At 37.5% G+C, this 11,338-nt stretch overlaps 1 long non-coding RNA gene across 1 annotated transcript in view; it reads right to left on the bottom strand.

Annotated features, from left to right (window-relative positions):
- LOC138151895 (uncharacterized) overlaps positions 1 to 8,385 on the bottom strand; it is a 9,074-nt gene extending 689 nt beyond the window's left edge. The window contains exons 1-2 of the long non-coding RNA XR_011165961.1: positions 8,097 to 8,385; positions 1,224 to 1,459 (exon numbers count right to left, since the gene is read on the bottom strand). This is a non-coding gene — a long non-coding RNA (uncharacterized lncRNA). The remainder of the gene's footprint in view (positions 1 to 1,223; positions 1,460 to 8,096) is intronic.
- Between the last annotated feature and the right edge of the window lie 2,953 nt (positions 8,386 to 11,338).

Below are 11,338 nucleotides of genomic sequence, written 5' to 3'. Positions count from 1 at the left end.
TATATATATATATATATATATATATATATATATATATATATATATATGTATGTTCCTCAGTATCTAAGGAAAAAAACAGCTAACCATTATTTGTGAGTAAAAGAGTAGTTTTCCCTAGATGATACTAAATTTGACAAGATCCTTTATAACTACAGTGTCAGCTACTCTCTTTAGGGTTAAAAATAGAAAAGAAAAAAGCCATCTCCAGTCCAACCATGTGCTTAGATCTTTGGCCAAAGAAGAAACAATTCCTCTTTGCTCTTACTAATCTTTCTCTTCCCTATTTAAGAGGGCCAACAAATCGTTGGAGATAGGCCTTTCAATACTTAAGAGTTTCAGCTTCTATATCAGGTTTCTAATACTATGCATTAAAAAACCAGGCTATTGTGGATTTTATTTTATCTTTGAAGACTTTTCCACTTTTAGCAGTTGAGTGGTTTGACAATGCACAAGTGAAATCTGAGACAGAGTCTACTTTGTTTTGAAAATAATTTAGAATAATTATTTCTACTTTCTCTAACTTAAATTAAGCAGACTTTTAAAAGGACACCTGTCCCAGTGGGGAATCTGAATGGATTTCTTTGCTTTTTGAAACAACAAAGCAAAATTCTCAAAGCCTCGATTTATCATGTAGAGAGAGAGGGCCCCAAGTATAGAGAGGCCCTCCTGTGGCAAGGGCTGTCATTGTGAAGTTTAAAAGGCAAAATAGCCTCTGCTCCCTCCGCCCTTCTTGTATCAGGAAGGAGAATAGGAAGTAGGGACTAGAAGCTTCCCTGTTCTCCTCAGAGAGAGGGGGTGTACCAGGCCTGAAGTATCTCTATCTGCTCCCTCAATTATTGTTAGTCTAGGAGGGCATATGATTGGGTTCAATCTAAATTCTGGTCACTGTGTCTTGTTTTTTTTTTGGGGGGGGGGAGGGCAATTAGGGTTAAGTGACTTGCCCAAGGTCACACGGCTAATTTTTGTGTTAAGTCTCTGAGGCCAGATCCGAACCCAGGTCCTCCTGACTCCAGGGCTGGTGCTCTATTCACTGCGCCACCTAGCTGGCTCCCGTCACTGTGTCTTGTTAAAGGGAGACCCCAAGCTCTATATTCAAGGGTCAACCCCTTTCCTATGAAATACCAGTTCCACAATGAACACAGCAAAGAGAACCCATTTAACCAAATCAGTAGCAAAACAGAAATCAGAGAACATATACATAGGAGGGAGACAACATCACTCACCTTAACTAAGAGAGAGGCCTTGCTCTTATCCAAAGGGAAACTCCCTGAAGTTTCTAGTGCACAAGCTGGAGACACACACATAACCCAGACCTCTGGCTCCTCTTGTGTCTCCTATTCTCAGTATTTTCCTTAAGTACCTTGAAGTGGGGCTAGCTTCTTCCACCATCCCTCTGGAAGCTGGAAGCCAGAAGGCCTTGAAGCGACTTGAAACTCAAAGATCTGAAGTTTGAAGGGTCCTGAAGAGGAATGAAGAAGGCTATAACTCTCTTATTCCTACCAATTCTGCCCAATGCCACAAACAGGACAGGGGCTTTTCCTCTATCAATAAGAAAAGAGCCCCACACCAAATGTCTTTGGAACAGGGGTTACAATTATCAGTACTTCTTTCTAGGGCAAGTTACTTAACCTCTCTTTTCTCTCATTTGTAGAATGGGGATAATAATCATCACATCACCTAGCCCACAAAATTGTAGTAAGGAAAACACTTGTTGTAGGAGCAACACTTGTTTTACACAGGCTCCTTTGAAGGGCTAGGGAGGCCATTTGGCTTACCTGTTGCCTTAGGTGTAAAAGGTCCTGTCCTGGGGGAGTTGGAGTCAGATGCTTCACCTTGCTTGTTTTTTTTTTTTTTAAAGAAATTGGGGTTAAGTAACTTGCTCAAGATTACACGGCCAGGTGTTTCTGGGTGGGTGCTAAGTGTCTGAGCCCGGGATTCGATCCCCAGGTCATTCTGACACTGGGGCCGGTGCTCTTACTCGCTGTGCTACCTGGCCGCCCCTTCACCTTGCTTCTTGCTGCTGTGTGAGGAGCTCCTGCCTGGCTATATTGATTCTCTCTAAGGAATCAGGAATTGTTTATTAGTATTTCGTATTTTAAAATGATTCTTTCTAATCCTGTTTTAATAAAGTTAATTTTAATTGTGTTTTACGTTATGTAAGTACTCATTGCTCCTTTTAAAACCTTGGAACTCCTTGGCCTACAATAACTGTTTAAAAGTCAAATGGCTTATTAGTAATGATAAAAACAGTAGTATCCGTAACATTAAAGGGGAGTTTATTGTTTTGGGTTTTTTTTTCTACTTGTTGAGTTATAAATAACTAGCATTTGCATTGTTGATAGCTATTTTTTGAAATGTATTGATGTTTCAGTTGGTCTTGAGATGGGGCTCTCCAAACTTGGACAGGACCTATTTGGCTAGCCCACAAAATAGCTGTTTTTGAATATGAACATATTGCTGAACATTTCACATAAAACTTCCTGTGCAGGTTGGTTCTGAGAGTTGAGGATGAGGACTTTTGTAATACAAGCATTCTTCACCCTGTACCTTAAACTATGCCTGAAATAAGTAGTTGACAAAAACAACTCTAGTCTGAGGTTGAAATGTTGGCCAAACATTGTAAAATAGGTAAATTCCTCTTTTCTTGCTAGTGGTTGAAGAAGAATACAGATTATTTGCTTATGAAATGCAGGCACATATATCAACATTGAGCATTTAATGTTATTAGAATATAAATAATAGTACTAGAAAAAAAGCAATGGAATTTTGTTAAGATTTTTTTTTATCATGTTGGGAGAGGGAGCCTCAAGTGTAGAGAGGTCTTTAAACTATGTCTAAAATAAGTAGTTGACAAAACCTATTTCCCAACTCTAGACTGAATTTAAAATATTGGTCCATACATGAAATATTGGTCAACTGTTGTAACACAGGTGAATTCCTCTTTCTTGCTAGTGGATGAATAAGAGTTATTTGCTTATTAAATGCAGGTACACATATTAATACTGAGCATTTAATGTTATTGGAGTATACATAGCAATACTAAAAAAATAGTTTTGTTGAGATACTTCTTTCATTAACCAATTGTTATATACAGCATAATCCACTAATTTCAATCAGAGACTTGCTGTTGGGTTGTTCAAAGAGAGAGGTTCAGGTTGTCAAGGCTGATAAGTGTAGGGAAAACAGAAAGAGTAGAGGGATTAAGGCATGGTATATTCCTCTTGGAAGATGTGTTGGTAGAGCATGGAAAGGAGTACTCAGTAAAACATATGAGGCAGGGACTTTGAGATCATTTACTTTAGTGGTTCCCATTTAGTGGTTTGAGAAGCCCGTGGGGGTTTGCAACAATGGTCCAAGGGATTTATACTAAAAATCCTTTAATGGCACCTTAAACAGTAAATAATTACCTGATTATGTCACAGATGTATTTTTCCTCTGTGATATCAAGATTGTACATGTTTGAAGTAGTGTAGATTTGTTTGTACAATGATTCAAAATTGTCATGACCATGCACATAATGATTTTGGTATTTGCACATCAGTCACATCAAACTCTGACTGCTTCTGACTAAGTATGTGTTCTTTCAGTTTCTCAACCTGTCATCAAATTGTGTCCAAACCACTACAAGGGTTCAACACTCTATAGCAAACCAATTCCCAATGGATGGTCAGGTGCATGCTCATACTATCATTTGTTTTCTACAAACTGTGCCAGTGTAGCTTTCTCATTCCCTTCCATTAACTATATTTCTAGTTCATCAGCTGTATAATTACATGACCAAGTTGTTATGAACCTTTGAGTTCTTGCAACACAAATGTCAGGCTGCTTGAAGACCATGAATGCTGGGCATGTGCCATCTTGAAACCATCACAGATAAGTCACAAATGTTCTACAGAAACCAACCTTATATTGCCTCTTATTTTAAATCAAAACATAGAAATAAACTCAACATGGAACCAGATTTGGCTATGTTTGTTTGGGGTTGAGGCAATATTGCAAACATTTATTCAAATACAAAAGCCCAAAATTGAAATTAAATGTATATATGATTTTAATGTTAAAGAGATTCCAAGTTGTAAGTTATTTAATTAAAATATTATTTATATTTAATAAAATTTATAAGATAAAAAATTAATATGAAGCCTTTTAGATAATGGTAGACATGTGAGGTCTTGCTGGATTGCTTCAAATTCTTACAGAACATTCCACATGAAATTTATAAATATTTTATAATTAGTTTTAATAATTTTAAGTAGAACACAATTTTATATTTTATAATTGTGTAATATAAATTTTAGTTTGGAGCTTTTGGGGAGGCAAAATATCATTTAAAGTTTTTATAAGCTCTTAATGAATAAGTAAAAAAAGTAATATGAATAGTATATCAAATTACTTTCCAGGGATCCCAATATATTGTGTTGTTGCTATTAAAAGAAGTTTGTGGAAGAAAAAATGTTGAGAGCCACTGATCTTGTATAACCCCTTCTTAGTAAAGATAAAAGACTGAGGGCCTTAGAGGAATCAGTGGATAGACTCTGCCCTCAACCGTTCTGGACCTCCGTTGACCTTGATACTATATTATTAGGTTCATGGGTGACTCAATATCCTCTGCCCTTTCAGGGAAATACTGTGCTCATGAAAAGTACTTGGGTTAGACAATTCTATATTCTCTTCTTCCAATTTCCATATTATCCAGAAAATATTGAACTCCCTGAGATTTTATTAAGAATTCTAGCTCTCTGCAATATATATTTTTTCAAATGCCATATTCATACCCTATCCATGTAGCTCTCATCTAGTAGTGCTTTGATAAAAGAATATTCCTTGTTGACTTCCTCTTTCTTTCTTTTAGACTTTCCACTTTCTTGGGTTTACTGCTTCAGTCATCAAGGATAGAGATAAATTAATAAAGGGTATTTTAACAGCAGCAATAAAATACACTCACATACACACACACAACAATCCCACTCCCTTCCTCTCCCCCCCCCTCCGGCAAAAAAAAATTCCCCAATTTAAAACAACCTTGTTACAGTCTCCTGTCATCTTGTGCCATAATGATCCAATTGTCCTTTGAAAAGATTTGAATGTCAGAATGAAGAAGGTATTAGAGTTATTAGGCTTGTCTTGGGGTTGGTCCTAAGGGTTCTGGTCTAGTTCAAGTCTAGTTCTGGTCTAGAAGAGCTGCAGGTAAACAGCTTGCTCTAAATCATGGGTTTCTTATCCTTTTTTGTGTCATGGATACCTTTGGCAGTCTGGTGAAGCCAGTGCATCTTTTCTCAGAATAATGTATTGAAATGTATGAAATAAAATACATAGGACTAGGAAGGAAATAAATTACATTGAAATAGTTTTCTACATATACATCTATATATCAGTACATATGTATATTTACATATACTTTACACACACACACACACACACACACACACACACACACACACACAATTCATGAACCCTGGGTTAGGGATTCCTGACAAGAAGATTCTGCCTAATAGACTGAGCCATTTTGGTGGCCCTGGCCATGCTTGAAATTTTGATTTCTGGTTCTTTCTTAGAGAAATCCTAAATGGACCAGGCCTTCTGTGGGGAGTGACCAGGACTGACCCCACTCCTACATGTGGGAAGATAGAGCTACTTTAACTTGTCACTGGCCTGGAGAAGCTGCTGTTTTCTTCCTGTAAGAACACAATCACTAGCAAATAAGAGCACACCCTTATATTTCTTTTCCCTTGTGATATAAAACTTAGTCAGACTTTGGAATCTTCTTGTTTTAGCACAAAGTGGGATGCCAGAAAGCCAGCTGTGGTCTGGTGAGCCTATCAGACAACTGTGCTTGGAAATCTATTCCCAGAAAAAAAGAGGGACTGTGGTCAGGTGTCAGACCAGCTGAACTGTAGAGTGGTAGTATTTTAAAAAGAAATCTTAAAGATGATTATAGAGTAGAAACATGAATAACATAGCTGAACTCAAATTTACAAAAAATTATATATGTAAAAGAGACTTCTTTCAGTTGAGGGTTTATGATAAGGATTGCAAGGACAATGACTCATTTCTGGGTCCCCACAGTCTCTTGTTTGACCCTTCTACCTTGCCAAAATTATGATGAAATAGCAGCTGTGAAAAATATCTTAAATTCTTTTTAAAAAAAATTATTATGAGCTCCACAAACATCAACAAACCTGAACATTTCTGTGGATAAAGGACAGAGAGGACTGTACTTTATGTGAAGCCATAAATATCTGTTACATAAAAGTATACATATTTATTACATAGCTATACATATATATAGAGAGAGATATACATAATTTAATGTAATAATCCAACACTATCCTGCTATTCTGTATTTTCTTCAGAACTTCTTCTCCTCTGTATTTTTTTATATATTTCATTAATGTTCTTTTCTTTCTTTTTCCCTCACCAAGCACATGAAAAATATCTTAATAACATCCCCCAAATTTTCCAGGTCTAGGAGCTCAAGGCCCAGCTTTAATTTCCTTGATTGATATCAAGTTAAAGCCTTTTAATAGTTACAGCAATTAAATCTCTGTTGACTGAGATTATGATACCATCTTGTGGTTCTAATTGGGGAATTATCTGTTTTCCATGTGGTCAGTATTTTCCCTTCATTTTCTTCTTCTAGAGTCCTAACAGCTATTCTCAACATAGCATTTCCAGAGCAATGGTTCTTAATTCGTTATTTGTTGAATTGAGTTATTAGGGAATGCTTTTCTGGGTAGAAAGATCTTGGAGTGGGATACAGGAGCAGCCCACATGTAAACTTTACTAAAAGGACTTTGATTTTACTCACTAATGGGTTCTTTTGGAAAGAGACTGGGAGGGCCTTAGAGGGGCATGTTGAATATTTAGGGAAGTCTTGTGTGGTTGCATTCAAATAAAGGTTTTCAAATACTTTGATGGTTGTTTCAGAAAAGTTTCCAGTTTGTGTTGCTGAATTCTTCCCTGGGGATGCTTTAAAAAATGGCCCCTTACTACCTTTCCTTTCTTATATTTTTCTCTCCTCCACTTTATGATTCATCTACACTGATCTTTTTGCCATTTTTCTGTATATGACACTCAATCTCCTGACTCTCTACCTTTGAACTGGCTCTTCCCTTGTCTGGAGTGCTCTCCCACATCACCTCCACCTTTTTTCTTTCCTGACTTCTTTATAGACTCAGCTTAATTCCCTCTTGTAAAAGGCCTTTCCCAGTCTCTTCCTCACCCCGTCCAATCCACTGCTTGTGCTTTACCTCTGAGGTCATTTCTCATTTACACTGTATAGATCTTGTATGTACATTGTGGTTTGCAATGTTGTCTTCTCCATTAGAATGTCAGCTACTGGAGGACTAGAATTATGTTTTTTACTGTCTTCATATGCTCAGAGTTTAGTACAGTGTGTGGCACTGGTACTCTATCCATTGCACTACCTAGCTGCTCAGTTTTTATTTTTATTTTTAAGGGGATTGACCCAAGTTTATCTTGAAATGATATTCCATACTTAATTAAAATGGGTCCTGGATGGAGGTTTTACAGAATATTCATAATGTCGGGGAAAGGGTCTCCAGCAGCCTCAAATCAATACTTAATAATCATCTCTTTCTGTATAGGCTATGTTGTCCATGCAAGTTATGGGTTTCTCTAGGTGTGAATTGAAAGGAGGTATGAATAAAGGGATCTAGAGACTTTTCTACCCACTCTCTCCCAGGGAAACTTTAATTCCTGATAGGAAAGGAAGCAAGAGGTTGGCCACTCTGTTCTCCTCAGAGAAAGGGAAATACTGGAGTAGAAATACATCTGTTCACCAAATTATTGTTAGTCATGGGGAAATAATTTTTAGGTTTCAGCTATTTCTTAATGGGGAAAGAGTGGGTTGGGACACTATATATCCAAGGTTTGACTCTTTTTTCCACCAAATACCAGTTCTTTAAAAAAAAAAAGTAACAAATAGCAAATAAACCCATTTATCCAAACCAATAGCAAACAGAAATCAGAGAAAGGATACAGACAAAAATAAACCAGACAATACATAGGGTAAATGAGTTTCATTGGAAGTGAGATATCTTAGCTGAACCAAAAGAAAGAATCTTAGATCTCACCTAAAAGGAAAATTCCCCAGAGTCTTTAGAGTATTAAACTGAGGATGGGAGGCTGTTGAGGTGCTGGTTGCTTTGCATGTCAGCTTGTTACCAGAGTTTTTCTCTCTCTCCAAGGACCTGAAGAAATGTGGAACCACACGTCTTCTTTCTCAAAACTGGAAGCCAGAAGACCAGGATCTCTATTCTCTTTCAAACTCTTGCCAACTTGGCCCTTCATGTAGTTTGGGAGCATTGAGTAATCAGTCTCCACCAATGAAGAGAATCTTATGCAAATAAGCTTTGAGCCTTCAGGTATATAGACATGTAGAAGATGAATTATTTTTATTCAAAATGCCATTATTGAAGAGCATGGTGGGAAGTGGGTGGGGCTTAACAGTCATTGTTCCTTAGTATTTCTGTTTTTCTATATTCCTTCTTCAAATTTTCTACCCCATATTTTTCCAACACCATTGTACCCATCCTTTGGAATTGTTTCTCCCCAAACCTTTAATATTTTTTTTTCAAACAGATTGGATTGAGCTCTAAGAGTAACTTTCTAAGCCTTGCTGTATAGATCTCTGAGCTGATTGGTGCTGGAAAACTTATATGATCAGGCTTCTTTGTGTTTTTTTTTTTTTCCTTCTGGCTTTCTATAATTCAACAGGTGATATCCTTCTCCACCCAGGAACTTTATTGTTAGTGTCTGAATCACCCAATCACTCTCACCCAGATTTCCTTTTCTGATTCTGGATTCTTCTGCATTCTTCTACATCTCAGTGATTACAAGAATTTTGATAAAGGAAAAAAAACTCAGAACAAAAATTCTCCCCTGTTATAGGAATGGGAATCTGAAGATCTTCCTTGTCCCTTGGCCCTTTGATAGGCTTAAATGACTCTGAGAACCTTCCCTGATTTGAAAATATACTCTGCCCCCTAATGGGCTGAATGTGATCACCTGGAGCCTGTGGTGGGAGGCTTGTTTTTCAGGAACGCCCACACCTTGTTAGTTTTGTGACTAGGCAGTGGGTCAAGAGGGTTGTGATACTTTCTGAGACAGGAGAAGGCTATATATACCCTGATGTTAGGTTTTGCTTTGGGGCTAACTTTGGGAAGAGTTGTATGATTTGGCCAGATGAGACAACTCTGGGCAGCCATTGAGCCCCCCAGTTTTGAAAACCAAGATGTTGGTGCTTCCCTCTCTGCTAACTGACTAGGTATGGATGTAATGGTCAGACAGCTGGAAGCCTGTCTGCTGATCTGTTTCTCTGTATTTTTTTGTCTGCTTGTAACCTCTGTTTGTATTCTCTGAAGTTCAGGGTGTTGACCTTTTTCCCCTGAACTAGGTAATTGATATGTGTTTGATTAAAGCAAGATTGTTGACCCATTTTGAGTTGCTTTCCTTTAGAAAAGCAGATCTAACAACCTGTGCTAGCAGCCATCCTGGGTTTGCTAGGATATAGCTTGCTGCTATATCCCTCTGCAGAATTTCTTCCTTATTTTAGTGAATCAATAAGAATTTCCTTTTCCTATGTCACCTCTCATACAGTTAAGAGCACCAGGCTAACCTTAAGCCAGTGTCTTAACCTGGTACTGTAAATTCTTGTAAGGCGTATGGGACACTGTCACACACTTGTTCCACACTAAGAGGCACAAGGTATAATGAAAAAAACACCCAACTGGATATCAGGAGACCTGAGTTCCTGTCTTGGCACGATAATTATCTAATTGTGGGACATTGGATAAGTCACCACACTTTTCTGACCATCAAATATAAAATGAGGTGATTGCATTAGCTGGATTCCAGCTATTCTCTGACTTTCTTTGGAACAGATCTATGATTTCATCTATGTAGAAAACTGTTACTGATAGAAAACAACATCCATTCAGTAATTTATAGTCTTAGAGAATTGTTGTGATTTGCCCAAGGTCCCAACATCAGTGTATGACTAGAGCAGGGCTTGAATACAGATCTTCCTGACTACAAGACAAGCTCTCTTTAACACTGTTCCAGGGCTGAGTCTGTGACAGCAGAAAACAAACAAGCAAACACACAAAAAAACCCCTTTATGGTCTTAAATTGTTCACTTGATGTTTCACGTCTGTATGTCTTGTCCTCCTAAGCAAATGGGGAGATCATGACTTCTACTTTTTATATAGGGGGAAGCATCATAGTATGGCTGGAAGAAGATTAGATTTTAGAGGAAGAGGTGTTGGGTTCAAATCCTGTCTTTGTCACTGACTAGTTGTGTGGATCCAAGGTGACTTCACATCTTTGTTTCCTTATCTCTACAATGAAAGGGCTAGATATTCCAGCTGTCACTCCTATGATTTAGCAATATTCCTAAGCATTTAGTACAGGACTGGGCACACAGTAGGAGCTTCAATTAATTGGTTTATTTTTAAGGGCCTTAATACACTGGTATTGTCCTTCCATTTTAGAGCTTACGAAATGATTGCCTATAGCTCCAAGTAGATCGCGGAGTTTTAGGCAAGTGATAGATGCAAGTAGCAACATGCTTACATTGTTGGTGGAGCCGTGAATCAGTCTAACCATTCTGTAAAACAATTCGGAATTATGCTACAAAAGTAGATGTATGGTATATACTCTTTGACTCAAACAATTCCACTCCTGTGAAGAAAGCTAAAGGAGGCCAAAAACAGAAATAAGGTTTAATATATTCCAGAATATTAAAAGCAGGCCTTTGGGGGGGGGGGGAGAGGGATGGTGGCAAAGAACTGGAACCAAAGTGATTTTCCATTAACTGAGGAATAACTGAACAAATTATGGTATGTGAATCTAATGGATCATTGTATAGGAAGAAGTGATTCAGAGAAACATGGGAAGATCCATCTGAACTGATATAGAGAGAAATAACTAGAACCAGCCGGACAATATATACAATGACTAAAACAATCTACATGAAAAGATCATGAAAAAAAAGACAAAGTGAGCATCTGAAAAACCAGTAATGGTCTTGGAGAATAGAAATTAAATATATCTTTCTCTACTCTTTGAGAAGAGCGTGACTACCAGGACAGAATGCTGTGTACATTGTTGACATTGTATTGCTTTTTTCCCTCTAAATTGTTTTACTTTGTTAAAAGTGAAGTTTTTATTGCAGAGCGTAGGCCCCTTGGAGTAGTGATGTATAAACAAAAAGCATCAATAATTTTTTTTTTTAAACTAGAGAGGGCACTGGACTAGAAATCAGAATACCTAGGGTCTAATTTACTTTCTCCCACTCATTAGCTATCTATGTATA

This window comes from Petaurus breviceps, unplaced genomic scaffold, assembly GCF_028583685.1.
Source record: "Petaurus breviceps papuanus isolate PSGF00001 unplaced genomic scaffold, PetGlider_PUasm1.0 90919, whole genome shotgun sequence".
NCBI lineage: Eukaryota > Metazoa > Chordata > Mammalia > Diprotodontia > Petauridae > Petaurus > Petaurus breviceps.
Note: the sequence above shows the minus strand (reverse complement) of the source record. Positions and strands in the feature narration are given on the sequence as shown.